Below are 16,421 nucleotides of genomic sequence, written 5' to 3' on the forward strand. Positions count from 1 at the left end.
GACATCCTCGGGTTTCTAGAACAACTTTGATGCCGCAGAATGTTTTCACAGCGTGGGATAGATCAGAGGGGACCAAACTGGGTCATCTGGTCCAACTTCCCTGGGTCATCCCAGGGCACACACGGCACAGGACAGTGTCCAGGTTCTTGTACGTCCCCAGTGAGGGGGACTTCACAACCTCTCTGGAGAACGTGTCGAGGCTGAGCAGGCGCAGCTCGCTCAGCCTTTCCTCAGACGGGAGATGCTGCAGGCAGCAAAACTCACAGGGCACAGTACGTGAAGAGAAGCTGTACATGCTCAGGACTTTCTTAAAACCATCTGTAATCCAGAATTTTTAAAAGAATCCGATAAAGATCCAGACTGTTTGACCAAAATTTTTGCATATTCTTATCAGCTGGAACAAATACCATTTGAGTAACCACAGTGAAACGAGTTTCACCAGGCACCTTAATAATTGAAACCACTGAAACTTACGTAGAATACTAAAAACAAAATTATGATTTTACTATATTAAAAATGATTGGGAACTGCAACTAGGAGTCTGTTTCTAGACTGTTTAGGGATTAATTTGGTTTCATTTAGGGATTCATTGGTTTAATTGTATTTCATTTTAAGGAAAGTTATTGCTAAAGGCCAATGGGTTCCAGAAATGATAAAAACAGATAACACTTGATGTTGATTATTCAGCCTTTTCACAGTCCCTCATCGTTTATGAGGACCAGGTTTCTGGTTCTCGGAATAGTCAATGCCTCCTATTGGTAGGCATTGATGGTAAAGGAAGAACAGCTGTTTTGTTTCTTCCTTCCTGCCCAAAAAGTTCTCTCTGCATGTGCTGCCATGTGTAATATTTGAAACTTGGAATATTTGTCTCTTATACCTTCTCTGAAATATTTAGGGCAAATGCCGATTTTTTGAGCTTGAAAACAGACAATTTAGTGTCTCTGCCAGTGTATGGGAAACACTGAGCTAGAATCATTATTATTCAAATACTGCCCTCTTTTCTTTGGTAGGAAGGGATTGGTTGTTCCTTTGTCAGCAGCCAGAAAGTTTTTGGTGTATCTTGTGGAAGTTGCATGTGTAAGGAGGCAGAACATTCTGCTCTAACCATGAAGAGCTTGTTCTGTAATCTGTTATCCTGGGATGCCCGCTCATCATTTACCAGGATCACTTCTAGACAGCTGAGGGACTGTTTATCCTGGGCAGAAAAGTCAAAATACAAATCACTTGGAGAAATGAGAGAAAAAACCAGAACACTGCTGAGCTGTGTCTCACTTAAGTTGACGAGCTATTCTGAATTCAGGGAAGATTTCTCATTTCCTAAACTCTCGTGAGTATTTAGATCCTTGCTCAGTTGATTTCCTACATGTAACTTTGCCTCTGGAATGTAAAAGGAGGTTAGGATACTGTAGGCATCGGGGGTTTTTTACTGCCACAGGCATTGAGAGGCTCAAATGACACAGCACGGTGCTTTGGGCCACCAGCTGGTGCTGTAATTGCAAATTAGTTGAGCTGTAGCTTCAGATCCTAATAAAGTTACGCGTGCTCCTTGGGTGTTTCTCAGACACGGGAGTGGAGCCATGGCCTGGGAACATCTGAGCCAGATTGATTTGGCTGATTGATTCTTATTCTGTACCTTCTGAGACAGCCTCCTGCTGCTCTGGAAGCCATAAAACCGGCACCTAAGTGCTGCAATACGTTTTGTAACTCTGCTGCTGGCTCTTGACCTTGTTCTGCACGGAGCCCGTGCTGTTCTCTCCTGTGACAGGGTTCACCCGTGATGGATACCTGTGGGATTGCATCACTGCCTGCGGGGTTTCACGGGATGGGGATCTGTCACAAAGGGCTGCTGGCATCTTCTGCCACAAGTGTGCTCTGCTGGCTGTCAGCTCAAGGGCTGCCTGTGCTCAGGGATGCTCCAAAAATAGCAGCTTGAGAATAAAGAATCCAATAAACTTATCTTGACATGTATCACTTTTTTCAGACTTTTCTGTGAGATTTCACAATATTTCCACATAGTCTGTTCTAGCATTTCGCTGCTGTTGCTGTTAGAGGAATTTTCCTGTTATTCTTGTTTATGGAGGATGTTGTTAGTACATCCTCAGGTTTTTTTTTTCCCCGGTGTGGAATGGTTTGCTCTTTTATTTTGTAACCTTCTAACTCCTGTGTCTTTTTTTGATGCACTTCTGCGATGCACTTCTGCCTTGCCAGGTGTTTTCCCACTTTGTATGTTTGCTGTAGTTCAAAGTGTGCTTTGTGCTTGTGTTTTTAGAAAGCAAATTGAAGTTGTTTTTTCCTTATGCTTTAGATTTACATTATATGGATAGATGTCGATACCGTATACTTAACAGCAATGCCCTAAATGCCCCCTGCCCTAAATAAGTTGGCTAGTGATGAAAGGCAGTGCCTATCACTTCTGTGTGATCTTTCGTCCTTCCTGGTAGGAAGGTAGTACTTTGCCTGTAGCCTTGTATGTGCCCACATTACCTGAGCCAGATTATTACCAACAATTCCCAAATGACCACTAGTAGTTACAGCTTCCTCCCCCCACACATACACTATTGCATGACAAGCTACTCGTCAGTGGATTTGTCACAGAAAAGGTTATAAAGTGGTAAATCTTACGTTCCACAGGTAACTGGGGATCTTAGTTTTTATGAGCATGGTTTTCATACTTGGCGGTGGATTTGCCTCTCAACAGGAAGTCCCTGCTCTTGGCAGTAACAATCCTATTTGGATTGCTTTGGCCAAGCCATTGTTAATATCACTAGATCTTGCAGTGTCAGTGCTGGTTACTTAATGGAGGTGAAGAAACTCTTTTATACATCTGTACTTTGTACAGTTCTTTATCTTTAAAAAAAAATAGTATAAAGGTATTCCCTACAGGCTTACACTGCTCTATAAAAGACATGCATGTTTTTCATGAGGCTGTTCCATAAACTGAATGTCTTTACATGGTGCAGCAATGTTTTTAGGTGTTTCAGGGTGCTGCTTTACCCCTTTGAGGGGTAAAATTTTCTAATTGTTTCTTTAGCTGTTGAGGTGAAGGAAATACAGGTGCTCATGGTGGGTCCCAGTGTATGCTGTGTTTTGTGAGGAAATGTGAATAGTATTTGGTCCGTTCCCAGACTTTCCAATTTGCTTTGAATGCTCCCTTATAATGTGTTGGCTACTTTTCTGACCATTGTTAGGCAGGAAGAGGTAAGACTGCATGCTGGTGCTTGTTAATGTATTTTTTCATTGGAATATTTTCTTCAAAATGCCTGTGCTTTTGTGTTGGTTTTGGGTTATTTTTTTGAGAAGTCTCGCTCCTGTGGACATCTATGTGCGTCCACTTAATTTAGCAGATATTAGCTGTTGAAAACACCGCCTGACATCCCAGCTGGTGGAGGGAGATGTGTTGCCCTAGCTGGATTTAAATAACCTCTGTCCTGCTTTGAGTGCAAGTGCTGCTGTAGGTCTGACACAGAACCGTATGGGAAGCAGCTACTGACATCCAAACTACTGCTTCTGACAAGGCCTGGATTTGATTAGGCTGCCTAGGTTGCTGGCAGCCTTAGATGCCTGGAATAAAAGTTTCTAAACCAAACCAGAACTTTGGCTAATTCAGAGCATTGTGCTGGTGGGGTAGCTAACCAGTTTGCTGGAGCTCCTTTTCTCCTTCGGCCTGGAGCAGCCTTTCTGCAGCTTTCTGCTTTGTTCACTCATTGCTGGCAATGGGAACCTCGAGTCCCCCCTGCTTGCTTTTGCTTCCTATTTGTCTCAGTTTTGTAAAAAGCCCCGAAGCGCTTGTGAAGCAGCTTGCATGAGGATGCAGAAGCAGAGCTCTTACATGGAGTAGCATGTGCTTCTAATAGCTCATGGTTACATTATCCTGGCTGGCATGCTGGTAGATGGATTCAGAAGTAGTGTGCAGTCTGACAAAATATGATTAGTCTGCACTTACTGGTACACGTAGTGTCTGGGAAACCCTGATGTAAGTCTTGAAAGGCTTTATCTCAACAGTCTTGCTTGATAGCCTTTGGGAGCCTTTTTCCAAAACAAATGACTCACAGCCCTTAGGTCCCTCACAGAGGCAGTGAATGCGGTTCTTTGTACATGGGAGGAGGGAGAACAAGCAGTTTACCTTTTTGCTTTTAAAGATAAACTCTATAAACAAAACAACCCCTACAACTAATAATGCTGATGTAGGGGAGGAAAAAGGTCACAATGGAAAAAAAGTTGAAAGTATGTAATTTTTTGCAGCCTATTTAAGGGTTTAGTGTTTTCTGGAACATCACCTGTTCGTTTTGTGCACAGAGATGTGTAAACTAAGTTCTGTTGACTTTGTGTCACATTACATTAACCAAATTTTATCGTTACATTTCGTCACCTGCTTTTTTAAGAAATGAATTTGGACAGTTGGATATGCAGAAGTGGAAACTGGATTAGACTGTATCAGGGAGCAGCTAATTGAACTGTGGTTTTAACATATGACCACATATGGCATAAAGCTGGTAATAAAACTTCTCTTTTCCTTCATCCTCCCTGCAAAATACCTATTTAGGGTTGGTAGTGCAGCCTGTTTGCTTACCTCAGGTTAGCATCTGATCACAATGTATTCTGGAATATGAATCCGTAGCTAGTCTGAAAATGCTGTTTGGTATTAATACCCTTGTGTTGTGTATCATTTCCCTAAAAGAGGGCTTTTGTGAGGCAGGTAACAGCTGAAGAGAACTAAATCTTGTTAAGTGTGTAGCCGATGTTATCAAACTGATGTGTGTGCTACAGCACGGAAGCATTCTTGAGTTAAAAACCAAAAAAAGGTCCATCAACACACCAGAAAACCCCAAAACAAACAAAACCAAACCAGAAAAACCCACCCAAACTGCCTCAAAAGTCCTTGTTTGCAAGCAGACCTGAAAGCCCTGGGTAGAGAGTAGGGATCCCAAAGCTTCTGTGAAGAGGGAAGATGCAGAACACTCCCTTTAAGGATTAAACCTCCAAGCGTAGCTGTTAAAAGAGCGTCGTGACACTGGAAAATCCCAGCCTGGTAGTAAGGGCTGGAAATAGCTGTCAAATGTTCTCTGACATGAAGCTCCAGTTACCTTAGCCCTGAAGTGAGTACGAGAGACAGCAACACTGTGAGATGCTGGTTAAAACGAGGCAAGGTGGCCTGGAAAAGGTGCTTTCTAAAATGAAGCTGTAGCTGGATGGAGAGGGAAGAGAACACAATGGTTGGAGTGTTGATCTGGAGCATTGAAAGGCACGTTCCATTTGGAGCCCGGCAACAGCCATCTTGGACAATGCGAGAGGCCCCTGGGATGGCGGCTGGATTGTGCTGCCTTTATGCGTTAAAACGGCGTTTTCCCATAATTGCTGCTGGATTAGCTGAACCGCTGAAAATCCCTGTTCAGATAAAGCTTTCTGGCACTTGCATAGCACAAACCTAAACAATGGATATGCTGATAAGGAGTCTTAATTTTCTAGTGTGAGCAGAATTGTTCTTCAGCTCACCTTTGCGTTGTAGTTTCTCCTCTAAATAATTTATTAGTGCAAATAATCAATGAATATGTAACTTTGATTTTAAGTACTCTTTTCCCGGTTGGGGTTTGCGAGTCTTTTTTTCATTTGGAATGTGTAGTGGTCTACCTTTTTATAGGCCTCTACCTTTTTATTCCTCTGATATATTTTTAATACTTAAAACCGCAGAATAAAAGCCTTAACTGGCTAAAGCTGCTGTTGTGTTTGGGTTGTTTGAATTCCTACTTTCTAGATTGAAATTCAAATTTCGGTTTAGTAAGAATTACTTCCTTATCTGTAATGATTCACTGAATAAACTTGGGTAAGAAAAGATAAGCAGTAAAATTAAGTACAAAGTAATAGTATTTTCATTTTAAATACTGGGCTCTCAGGGTGAGGTAAGGTGTAGTCAGTTATGCTCCTTGAAAAGGAGGAAATAGAATAGCTGACATCCAAGTCTAACTAATATTAGAAGAAAGTGTCTAAACATATCTTCCAGTTTTGATAGTAATGTAATAAATGTACTCTTGCTAGATGAGGGGTTTTTTGGATCTAATTGCTATTTTGAAAACTTTATTTTCCTGTTTTTCTGGTAAAGGAAGCCGGTAACTACTTTTGTCCTTGCCCTAAAAAAATATTTTTATCAGAAGGTGAAGGGACTTCCCAACTTGGTGATACCATTGGGTATAAAGGACTTGCACAGTGGAAGTTTTTGTAAAATAATGCATTACACGTACAACATCATATATGAAAATATAAAAATCTGTATAGTTTTTTCTTCTGAGTGATGTTTTAGTCAAATTTCGGCTATTTGGGAGTCAAGTCTTGTGCCCAAGTACAGATAGACATTCACATGCAGAGGTTTTTGGATTTGTTGAATAATTATTTGTGTTTGTTCATGCAGATATACTTGAAAGCGTGATTTGTCATGTCTGGGAAAATTTAAAGTGAAAGGACTCTTGGGAAACACGATCTCCTTTTGCTATCCCCGGTAGATATGATGCAATTTGTTCTAAAACTTGGGGGTAGAGGTAGGTGGTATTTTAATGGAACAGAACATGGGTATGTCCCTGTTACTGTTGATCCTACTCTTTTACAGATCAGCATATTGTCCTGTTTCCAGCTTGGAGACACATTTAAGATTAAAGTAAACGTGAAAGGGAGTTGCGATTTGAGTCTTAAATTTGAGGTTTTGTCTCTAAACACGAGCATTTGCAAAGCAAAGAGAACTGGAGAGACAGCTGAACTGCTTAGGAATCAGGAGCAGGAAAGCAAGGCAAACACAGTTTCTCACTGTTTAACTTGCTAACTGTTTTTCTGGTGTGAAGGCAGATCTCAGTGACAACATTTAAGAAGCTAACAAGCAAAGCATCCTAAAATGGGGGAAACAAAGTATTGCACTCTGAAGCAATAATTACTCTGCCAAGAGGTTTGAAATGCTAGAAGAGCTGCTCTCGAGAAGAAAAACCAGTGTGTAATTCATGATGAAGACATCGATCAGCATGGTAACTTTTATGACCTTGCATAGCAATTTATTCCTTTCTTCCTTGTGGGTGTTGGCTGCTCTAGGGTGAGAATGCTATTTCTTTTTTTGACTGTGTAACAATTTTGGTAGAATTTTGCTACAGACCTGTTTCAGAGAGGCAAGATATGTTGAGAAATAGTTTTTGGTTTTGCTCATTGAGGTGACGGTGCAAATGCCCATTTGTGCTGGCTGCTCGGTGTGGGTAAAACCCCTCCAAACAAGCGTTTCAAGCACACATCTGTGTTCATACACTTCTGTTCAAGGGCTGTGTGCTTACTGCCACTGCACTCTAGCTGCTTAATTTTTATTGCAAGAGATGCTTGAAATAGCTGACATTGTGGGAAAATCAAACAGCTTCTACTCAGTGTTTCATGGTGCCTCTAGATCATCCAATTTTCTAGGACAGAATGTTAGATGTAATGAATGCACAAATGTTAATGTTAATTATTAACTAGATTGAATTAGTTACTGCAGTCTTCTGTTGGTGTTCAAAGTGAAAAGTGGGTCACTGAGTCTCAAAATACTTTTGCAATGAATTCTAGCATTGATTTTCCTATTTCTTCTTGTGCTGTTCTTTGCCTGCCAGTCTGGAGAGGAAGAGTAGAGCACTTCAAGCCTTTTGCTTGTACAAGTAACCTTTCCCTTCTTTTAGAATTACAGTAGCATATACATGACAGGACAGATTCCTCTGAATCCCTCTGCCAGCTCCACATAAAGGATTTCATTTATAAATACATGTATAAATAGTGGTAGAATTTTTAAATTATATTACCGTTACCACCCTGTTATTATCAAAGTCATTAACTGATGAAAACAAGATTCAGACTTTGGGAAATGAAGAATTTTTTACTGTTAGTTGTGAAATAGCACTGTATGAAGGATATGCAGAAGAAAAACTGATCACAAATTTGAATGATTATAGGTTAATTTAAGCTGCATTTAATAGAAGAGTGTATGCAATTGGGATTATACCTAAGGAACTAGATTTTAATAACAAGCCTTAGTACCTTGAGGGAAGTGTACTAGTAAGCATTGCTAGAAGAAGGGAGGAATTTGTGGGATGGAATATGAGTTGGGATCAGGAATTTCTTCAAGTTAGAGGTTAAAGTCTTAACGGACTTGCAGTCAGACTTGGAAGAAGAGCTGCTGAAGTAGCTGTGTGAGTAGCCACTTCAGGGAGGATATTACTACTATAAAGGAGGAGTGAAAAAATAGTAGTTTAAAAAAGGATTTTGATGTGGGAAAGAAATCAGAGTTATTCATAATAAGACTGACTGAGTCTTGCCAAAAAGTAATTTGGATCAAGGAAGAGGAGAGTGCAAAAAAAAAATGCTGGGTAAATGCCGTAGTTTGGCATGAAAATTGAATTCATATTTCAATATAGGTGATAACTTCGACTGCATTCAATGGCAAATGTAAACAACCCATAACTGAAGTGAAAGCAGAATGTTTTCCAGTTTGTGTCAACTTGATGTTGGTAACCTCTCCTCGATTTGTGAAATCTGTATGTGGAAACCTGTGCTCAAAGAAGAGAGCACAGCTCTACTGTAGAGAGGCGTTTAAGTGGAAATTTAGTATTCCTTTGTTTTATGCATTATCATAAATGTCTCTACTGAATGCACAGCATAAGAATGCTCATTAGATTTTCCTGTACAAGGAAGCAGTTGTAACTGGGGTAATTTTTACACATCAGTGTTTGCTTACTATACCGTGACAGGTCTTGTGTTGCTTAAGAATTCATTCGTTTCGAGCTGCTTGAATAGGGCCCAGAACTTTGCCTTATCCTGGTGCCCTCGGAAAGGAGGACAGGATTGTCAAGAGCTCTGTTTGTATCTGAAGTATTTTGTAGTACAGACTTGTTAAGAGATGTCAGAAATTCATGAATCAGTCTTGTGTTTTGTTGGGAGGAGAGTGTGAAAGAAATAAGCAGTAAGCCTTATTATTAAACATTCAGACATTTATTTGGTAGTGCACATCAGTGATACAAATACTATGTTGTTTATTTAAACCTCATACTTTTAGACTTTGAATATTAGGACTACCAGCAGTCTTTAAAATCTTCATTTAAAGGCTGCAGAAGGAGAGGCTGCTTGACACTTCAAGTGTGAAATACGTATTGTTATTTTTGGGAAGAGCATTCCAATAAAATGAGGTGCTAAGGCAGAAATTGTCATAAATAAGGTACTTATATATGCAATTCAGTGGGGTGTTCTCAAAAAAATTTAGTTCTTCTAGAGCCACACACTGTCTTAGTCAGGGTGGGAGTTCTTGGGATTCATCTGCTCCCATCACCTTGCCTGGGTTGAATTTTGAAGTCTCAAAGGATGGAGATTACAGGGCTCCTCCTGGCAGCCTCTCCCAGTATTTCACTGATTTCTTGGTGCAACTCTTCCTTGCCTGGTTAAAAGCTCCTTTTCTGTACTTTTTGATTATCTCTTACCTTTCTGTAGTGCACTTCTGAGAAGATTGTGACTCTTGTTCCCTGTAATTCCCTGTTGAGTAGTTGAGAGTGGCCATTATGTTCCTGTCTTAGCTGGAGACTGAACAAGCACAGCTGTGAAGCCACTCCTGATGCATCTTTTCCTCTAACCCCATTAACGGTTTTCTCTTTGATTTGCTCCAATTTGTCAAAGTCTTTCTTTCCACTGAGGAGCCCAAAACTGGGCACAATGTGCCAGATGCGGTCTGAATAGAGGGGAATAATCACTTTCTAAATCATTGAGGTTATTTTTGTCCCAGGTGCGAGTTTTTGCCCTAGCCTAGCCACACGGTCCCTTCACCTGTGTTGGGTGCATGCTGTTCACTTTGATGGACTCTCTGTGTCCAGTTCATGAGACAATGAGAGCCCCTAACTTTATTTCCCCCTAATGCAATACTCATGCCGACCTGGAAACTCTGGGAACAAAACTTGGGTTTGAAACCAAGGCAATCATATGTAGCCTTTTCTTGTAGTTTGCTGCTCATGTTTTCATGATTAATCCATAAAACCATAGAAGGCTTGGGTTAGGAGGGACCTTAAAGATCACCCATTCAACCTGGCCTCCTTTTCATTCATGTCAATGTCAACCTGGTGTTTAAAAACAAGTGTTAAACTAACAAAATATGGCGGTGGTTTTATTGTTTGTTGGTTTGGTTTTGGTTTTGGGGTTTTTTTGTGTGTTTTTGGGTTTTTTTCTGGATGAAATTTAAGTTTTAGAAAGACAATTCCTTCTTGTAATGAATCTTTCTTGTAATGAACCATGAATTGCATATTCATATGTTAACACTGGGGCTAGAATGTGTCACTCAGAGATTAGCCACCTTCCCTTTACACAGCTCTCTACATCAGAGGCTGCCCTTGTATTAAATAGGTAATGTAAAAACACTGCTCTCCTGCTCTTCCAAGAGGAGCTGGGCAGTGGTTATCAGAAAGTAAAATGAGTTACATGATCTGTGGTGCTGGTAATGTAATGATGGATCCTGTTGCAGCACGTTCGGGAACTCGGATTGCCTGGGGAGTCTGGGCTCTGAAAGCTGTGATTTGTACCATGTGTCAAAAGCTTAGGAAATAACAGAAGAAGGTCACTTTTTGTTAAAATATATATAGAACATAGGAAATACATGTATGTGAAGTCTTTTTTTCACAGGAAGTTGTCAGCTGTCAGTCTTGGAGATGTTGTTTTTCCATGCCTGCTTAAAAAGGCTTTCCACTGTATGTTGGGCTCGGATTCATGGAATCGCAGCAAAGAAAGCAGCAAGCCCTCAAAAAATAGACTATTTGTAGGAAAGAACTAAAAAGCCAGGAAAGGCTGGCTTTGGTCCTGGCCTTTTAAGACCTTCAGGTTAAAAGCTTTGAACTTTTCTATCTGTGATCATTGTTCCTGTTCGGTAAAGATACTGATTTTGTGGTTGATAGCTTTGTTCAATTACAGGGTAACCTGGTGCTTCCAGATTGGTTCATTCCCAGATTTTGCTGTAGAGATTTTTTTCCATTAGCTTTGACAACAGAGACAAACCAAGAAATTGATTTTTGATAAAAATCTGTCTTGAGATAGGTGAAAGATCATGGTAGGAATCTTCTGCTCCTCTTTTACTGTTGAGTAAAATCAGTACCCAGGCAGAATTAGTCTTTACTCCGGCCAAACCTTTGGCTTGTGATGCTACTGTATTGAATCTGCTTCAATTACTGCATGGATTCGGCACAACCTTTTAGTGTAAGCAAAGCAGTAAATGCCCTGAAGAAATATGTTTGAAGAATCAGTGGAAAAATGGATTTGATTATAACAATGTAATATTTTCAGGAAAAATTCAGGATAAATTACCGAAGATGCCATGTCTAAGGGAACACCCCTGTATAAGAGGATAAAAGAAAACAAGAATATGGATGAGCACATGGAGCAAGCATAAACTGAATTATCTTATTTCATGGTTCTGTGGAGTCTAAATGCAGGACTTCATTCTACCAGTATAAAAATAATGGCTGGAAAGATTTCCCCTGTCAATGTAAATGTGTTGTAATGAAATTGTTGGCCTCTGTATAGTCCTGATTTTTTTTTCAAAACATCTGTTGGAAACATTTATTGGAAAAAAAAAATCTTCATGATTCTCTATGGGATGGAAAGATCAAGAAAATAGTGGAAGAAAGTGGGAAAATGTTGCTTTTGTCACTTGCAGGCTGTTTCATTGAGAGTCTTACCTCCAAGATAGAATAATTACGGCTTCTAATAAAGTTATTCCCATGAAGTTATCACTAAGTTTGCATACAAGGCAAAGACCAAATCTGTGTATAAAATTCTAGCATATCCATGTTCTTCTTTGTCTCAAGCTGGAATGATGGATGATGAAAGTTCAGATATAGTACTTCTTAAAGGAGCAAGACAGCAAATGGTTGTTCCTTCTGTCTGCTGAAGGAATTCCTTAAAAAACACCCCTACCTTTATGTATGAAAGTATTTTAGTGTCCGTTTCTCTTAAAAAACTGGTATCTGATTTTGGGTGATTACACAGTCTGTTCAAACAGTTGAGAAGTAAAGTATCTTAATATCATCTTTGGTTCTACTTCAGAGAGTATTTATGAGTTTAAGGGTAGATAAAATTAGTCACATATGTGTATTTTATTAATACTACATTAGGTTATTGCATATATATAGTTAGCCATTGTTAATACAACTAGTTTCACGCTATTCAATATCCAAGTTTTTCAGTCTGCTGTTCTTAATTCCTATTAATACTTCAGGGTTTTTTAAGGTTTGCCTCTATAGTGCCAGTGTGTATTGATTTGACTTGTATTCTCCCCTAGATGTTCCTGATGTCCTTTGACAGAATAGGTGAATTTTTAGGTGAACCAGCATATGACAAACCTAAAGACAATACTGAATTACCAATACAAAATTGCTTTGTCCATTGCATGAAATATGAAATGTGGCATGTGAAATGTTTGGGTAAAGAAAATTCCTTCGGGTTTCAAATTGGGAATTCTGTGTGAAAAGTAGGCTCTCACTTAACATCAATCTGCTGTTCTAAATAATATTTCTCTTTCTGCCTGAATGTCCTGCCATGATTTCTTTCAGCTGTTTGATATTCGCCTGCTGCTGTGGAACAAGCTACAAATGCAAAATCATCAAGGAACAGCTTTATAGCAACATGAGAAATTTATGAGAATTTTCTGGCTCCAAGAGCAGACTTCTCCTAAATTAATGTTAAATGCTTTTATACACAAGATGAAAACCAATTTTCTTTTGGTAGAAGGTGCTCGCTGAGCAAAGAAGGTTTGTCCCCAGCAAACTCTGTACCAGCTAAAACGCTGGAGTGTTGCAGAATCCTGTGCCAAAAGCAAAGCACCTTTCCTTTGCCAGCTATTAATCCCAGTGATTCCATTTCCCCTGGTTCTCAGCAGTACTAGTTTTATTTCTAGTTGGGACTTTCCCCTGCAGGATTTTCTGCTGGTTTCTGATATTGCAGCTCATCTGTATTCTGAGTAATTCATGAGAAGAAAAAGTGGGAGAGATGAATGAATCTCTCGGTTATCAGAGACGGAAAAGTGGGAGAGATGAATGAATGTCTCAGTTATCAATCAAAAGTTTTCTAGGCAAGTACAGGAGAGCTGTTAGTGAAGCAGTCTGGGATCTCTCCCTCTGCATTCACCTGTATTAACAGCCACTCTTGTTTGAGTTGCATCTGCTGGAAGGAATCAATGAGAACTTTTGTCCTGTGGGGGGGTTGTAGTGTCTGAAAAAGAATCCACATGGAAACAGGTCAGATTAATCAGCTGCTCCTAACTGAATCTTATTTAAAAACCTAAATAGCAAGTAAATTCTGCACTGGCTTCTGAAGTGTTGGAGTGGGCAAGCTGCATCATTTGAAGTTGGGTACAAGTGGCACAGCACAGCTTAGTTCCTTCTGCTGTACCGAACACGTGACGTTCCCTTGCCAGCAGCGTTTTACTGGCTTTTAGTAACGCAGGGAAAGTTGAGATTCTTACTTTTCAGCTGAGGATGTGTTGGAGAAACGTAACTTATTGAACTGCTGTGTTAACCTCTGCAGAATCCTCATGGATTATATCTTTCCACGATGTCCTGTTGATGGTGTGGGTGTCTTGCTGGCAGGAGGAGGTGGTAATTGTTACACTCAACCTCTTCTGAGATGTCCTTCTGGCTGAAGTGCTAAATTTCAAGAAATTAATAAAATTAAAGCAGCTGATTATGAGTTAAAACCTAAAGCAACCCAAAGTTTTTCCCATCGCCTCAATCGCATTGCCCCTGTCAACAAAATCCAAGCTCCTTCCCCGACTCCCAAAAATAAATATTAAGCTATGTAATTTAGTTCAATCTGGAGCATATTTGAGGGCATAGGAAACATTCCTTTGTTAGCTTCAAGATGCTAAAAAGGAGCTTAACTGTTAAGCCAGATGAGCAACTTAGCATACACAGCAACTTTGTCTACAGTGTCTTTTTTAGTTAATAGAAATTAGTGGAACAATATATCTGGGATTTTGGTCTGGTTTTGACTGGTTTTAACTTTTTAAGAGCAAAACAGAGAACACACATTTTCACTGTGAGGTACCAGCTGGGGTTCAGGAACAGGCAGGAAAAATTACCTTGCAAAACTCCACCACTAAAATACAGAACTTTATATCTGGACCAGCATTTAGTTGCTTTTCAAAAATGTGTATTTTTAAGTTGTTAGAATTGGAAGTGTTTAGAGTTTCTTTCTAGCTTTGTGCCACATGGTTTGAAAATCCTAAACAGGCGTTTGATGAATCAGTGTCTCTTTCCATTCCTTCTGCCCCGCAAAGACTGCACATTTTAAGAACACGTTGTTATGTCTCTGTAAATTGAGAACATAGCAGGAAGAAAAAAAAAGCCTGAATCACCAGAAGCAGTGGTAATGGGTTATAATTTTTCAAAAAACCCTCATTGTTACATTACTGACAAAAATACCAAAGGTAGAGCATCAGAGCAATCACAGCTTTTCCTTGCTTTTGTTAGTATATTTAAATGATCTTTTCTGTGGCTGCAGTTGTGCTGTGTTTCATATGAGTTTGATCCTTGAAGTATGTTTATCCTTTCTAGTTCTTGAGAGAGGAAAACCAAGCATCCACTTCTTGTGGAGAGGGGAAAAGAAAAAAAAGAAGGCTTAGGTCAGCAGACTGGATTGGTGTCACTGTGCATTGAGCTTAAGAACTTGGGATGTGAAAGAATGAACACATTCCATCTGGGCGAAAGAATGATGTCTGCTAGGGTTCAGTTTGCTGTGGATTTTGAGCTTTTTGTATGATCTCATCACTGGAGGAGGAAAGTATATTCTCCCATAAGAATAATCTTATACTTATGATTCATTACTACTGTGGTTTTTTGTGTGAGCCTTTTGAGTGCCAGACCTCCCCCCCACTCTTCCACCCCAAATAAAAACCAGCCACCCTGTCATTGGCTTTATATGGTATTGCTGTAGGTGGACTCCACCAGAAAAATGGCGGGCTTTAACAATCAGAGCCTTACATCTTTGTCTGGAGAATAACTCCTCCTAACATATATTTATCCAGCTATTTGTCAAGATTTATATTTTGGGAAGAGAGCTTTGTACACTTTGTCTCCTAAGGTTTGCTAAGCACTTTTTTGCGTGAATGTTCCCTCGTATGACTTTTCTGTTTTCTGCAACTAATTTCACATACTAAGTTCAGTAAGTTTACTGGGGAACACAGGATTTCTCAGTTTTTCTTTGTTAATATTTCACTGTAGTTCCCCAACTTGCTGCCCTGATAATTTAGCAGTCAGTTCTTGGAGCAGCTGTGCATTTTGGCAGTAGCATGTGAAGCTGGAGATGCTCAATCTCTCACATCCCCTAATCAGCCCACATATTGAAAAGGTGCAGGCTGATCCAAGTCTAATGGTTTCTGGAACCATTATACCCCACGAGGAAGAGGATAATTTGTAGATAGGCAAGTAAACCCAGTAGGATGCTTTTGAAGGCCTAATGGCATGGCAAAGAGATGAAGACCCTTTTTCTTTTCTCTTGTAACAGGACTGGAGACAATTTGTTTATTTGCCACCAGTGTAGGGTAATATGTAAAAAATCTGCATTTGTGATCAGACCTAAGTGATTCTGGTGTAGTGAATGAAGGAAGCCATCCTAGCACAGGTCATGTAAGGGACACACGTGTTACAACAAACCCTGGGGACTGTGAAGAGCTCATGTATAAATACTGAGATGGGTGAAAACCTGTTTCCTAATAAAAGTACAGCAGGGAAGTGTCATAAGCGTGAAAAGCAAGAAATAAAATAAATGTTACCCTTCTGACTCACTCGGCTCTTGTTCTTTTGCACTGAAGTTTAAGTTCATATATATTTGTAGAATGAAAGAGACTGCTTCAGGTTCTAGTCACAGTGTGTATACTAAAGTCAGAATTTTCCTAGAAAAAGGTGCATCTTCAGAAAAAAGCCCTAAACTTTATTTTTCTTTAGCCCTGTCGAGGATAGTCATGAGCTAACAGTGTGGATTTTTGATTTGGTGTGACCCTTTGAAGTTGATGGATTTCTAGTATGCGTTTTATTTTTAGGGAGAGGGGGTTGGTATTTAAATACTTTATGGTGTCTAATTATAATATACAATATATTACTTTCAGATGCTAAACTGTCAAATGGCCATTGGAGAGCAGGACTAAAGATTCTTTTCACTAAAGCTTGTGCCTCCATGCTTTTCTTCAAAAGGAAGTGTAATCACTTTAGAGAACTTGTTACTAAGAGAGTAATTGAATAAATCTCTCCTTCACCTACTAATGTATCATTATTGAACCCAGGCTAGCATCCTGTGATGGTTTAATTTCTTTCTCATAGGGATCTTTTCTTTCTTTCATTTTTCCATCTTACTCTTGCAGTCTGATAAACAAAGTGCTGTGTGTTGGGAGCTGTTGGCCAGAGGGG

The 16,421-nt window shown here is 39.7% G+C and overlaps 1 protein-coding gene across 9 annotated transcripts in view; it reads left to right on the plus strand.

Moving 5' to 3' along the window:
- The window catches only part of ENAH (ENAH actin regulator), an 86,104-nt gene that overhangs the window by 24,320 nt on the left and 45,363 nt on the right, over window positions 1-16,421 (plus strand). Inside the window, exon 2 of one of the 9 annotated variants that reach the window (XM_040057924.2) lies at window positions 6,828-7,004. The exons of the other annotated variants lie outside the window; for them this stretch is intronic. The gene's annotated coding sequence lies outside the window, so the exon portion shown is untranslated. The remainder of the gene's footprint in view (window positions 1-6,827; window positions 7,005-16,421) is intronic. 9 annotated transcript variants of the gene reach the window in all.

The sequence above is a fragment of the Hirundo rustica genome, chromosome 3, assembly GCF_015227805.2.
Source record: "Hirundo rustica isolate bHirRus1 chromosome 3, bHirRus1.pri.v3, whole genome shotgun sequence".
Classification (NCBI taxonomy): domain Eukaryota; kingdom Metazoa; phylum Chordata; class Aves; order Passeriformes; family Hirundinidae; genus Hirundo; species Hirundo rustica.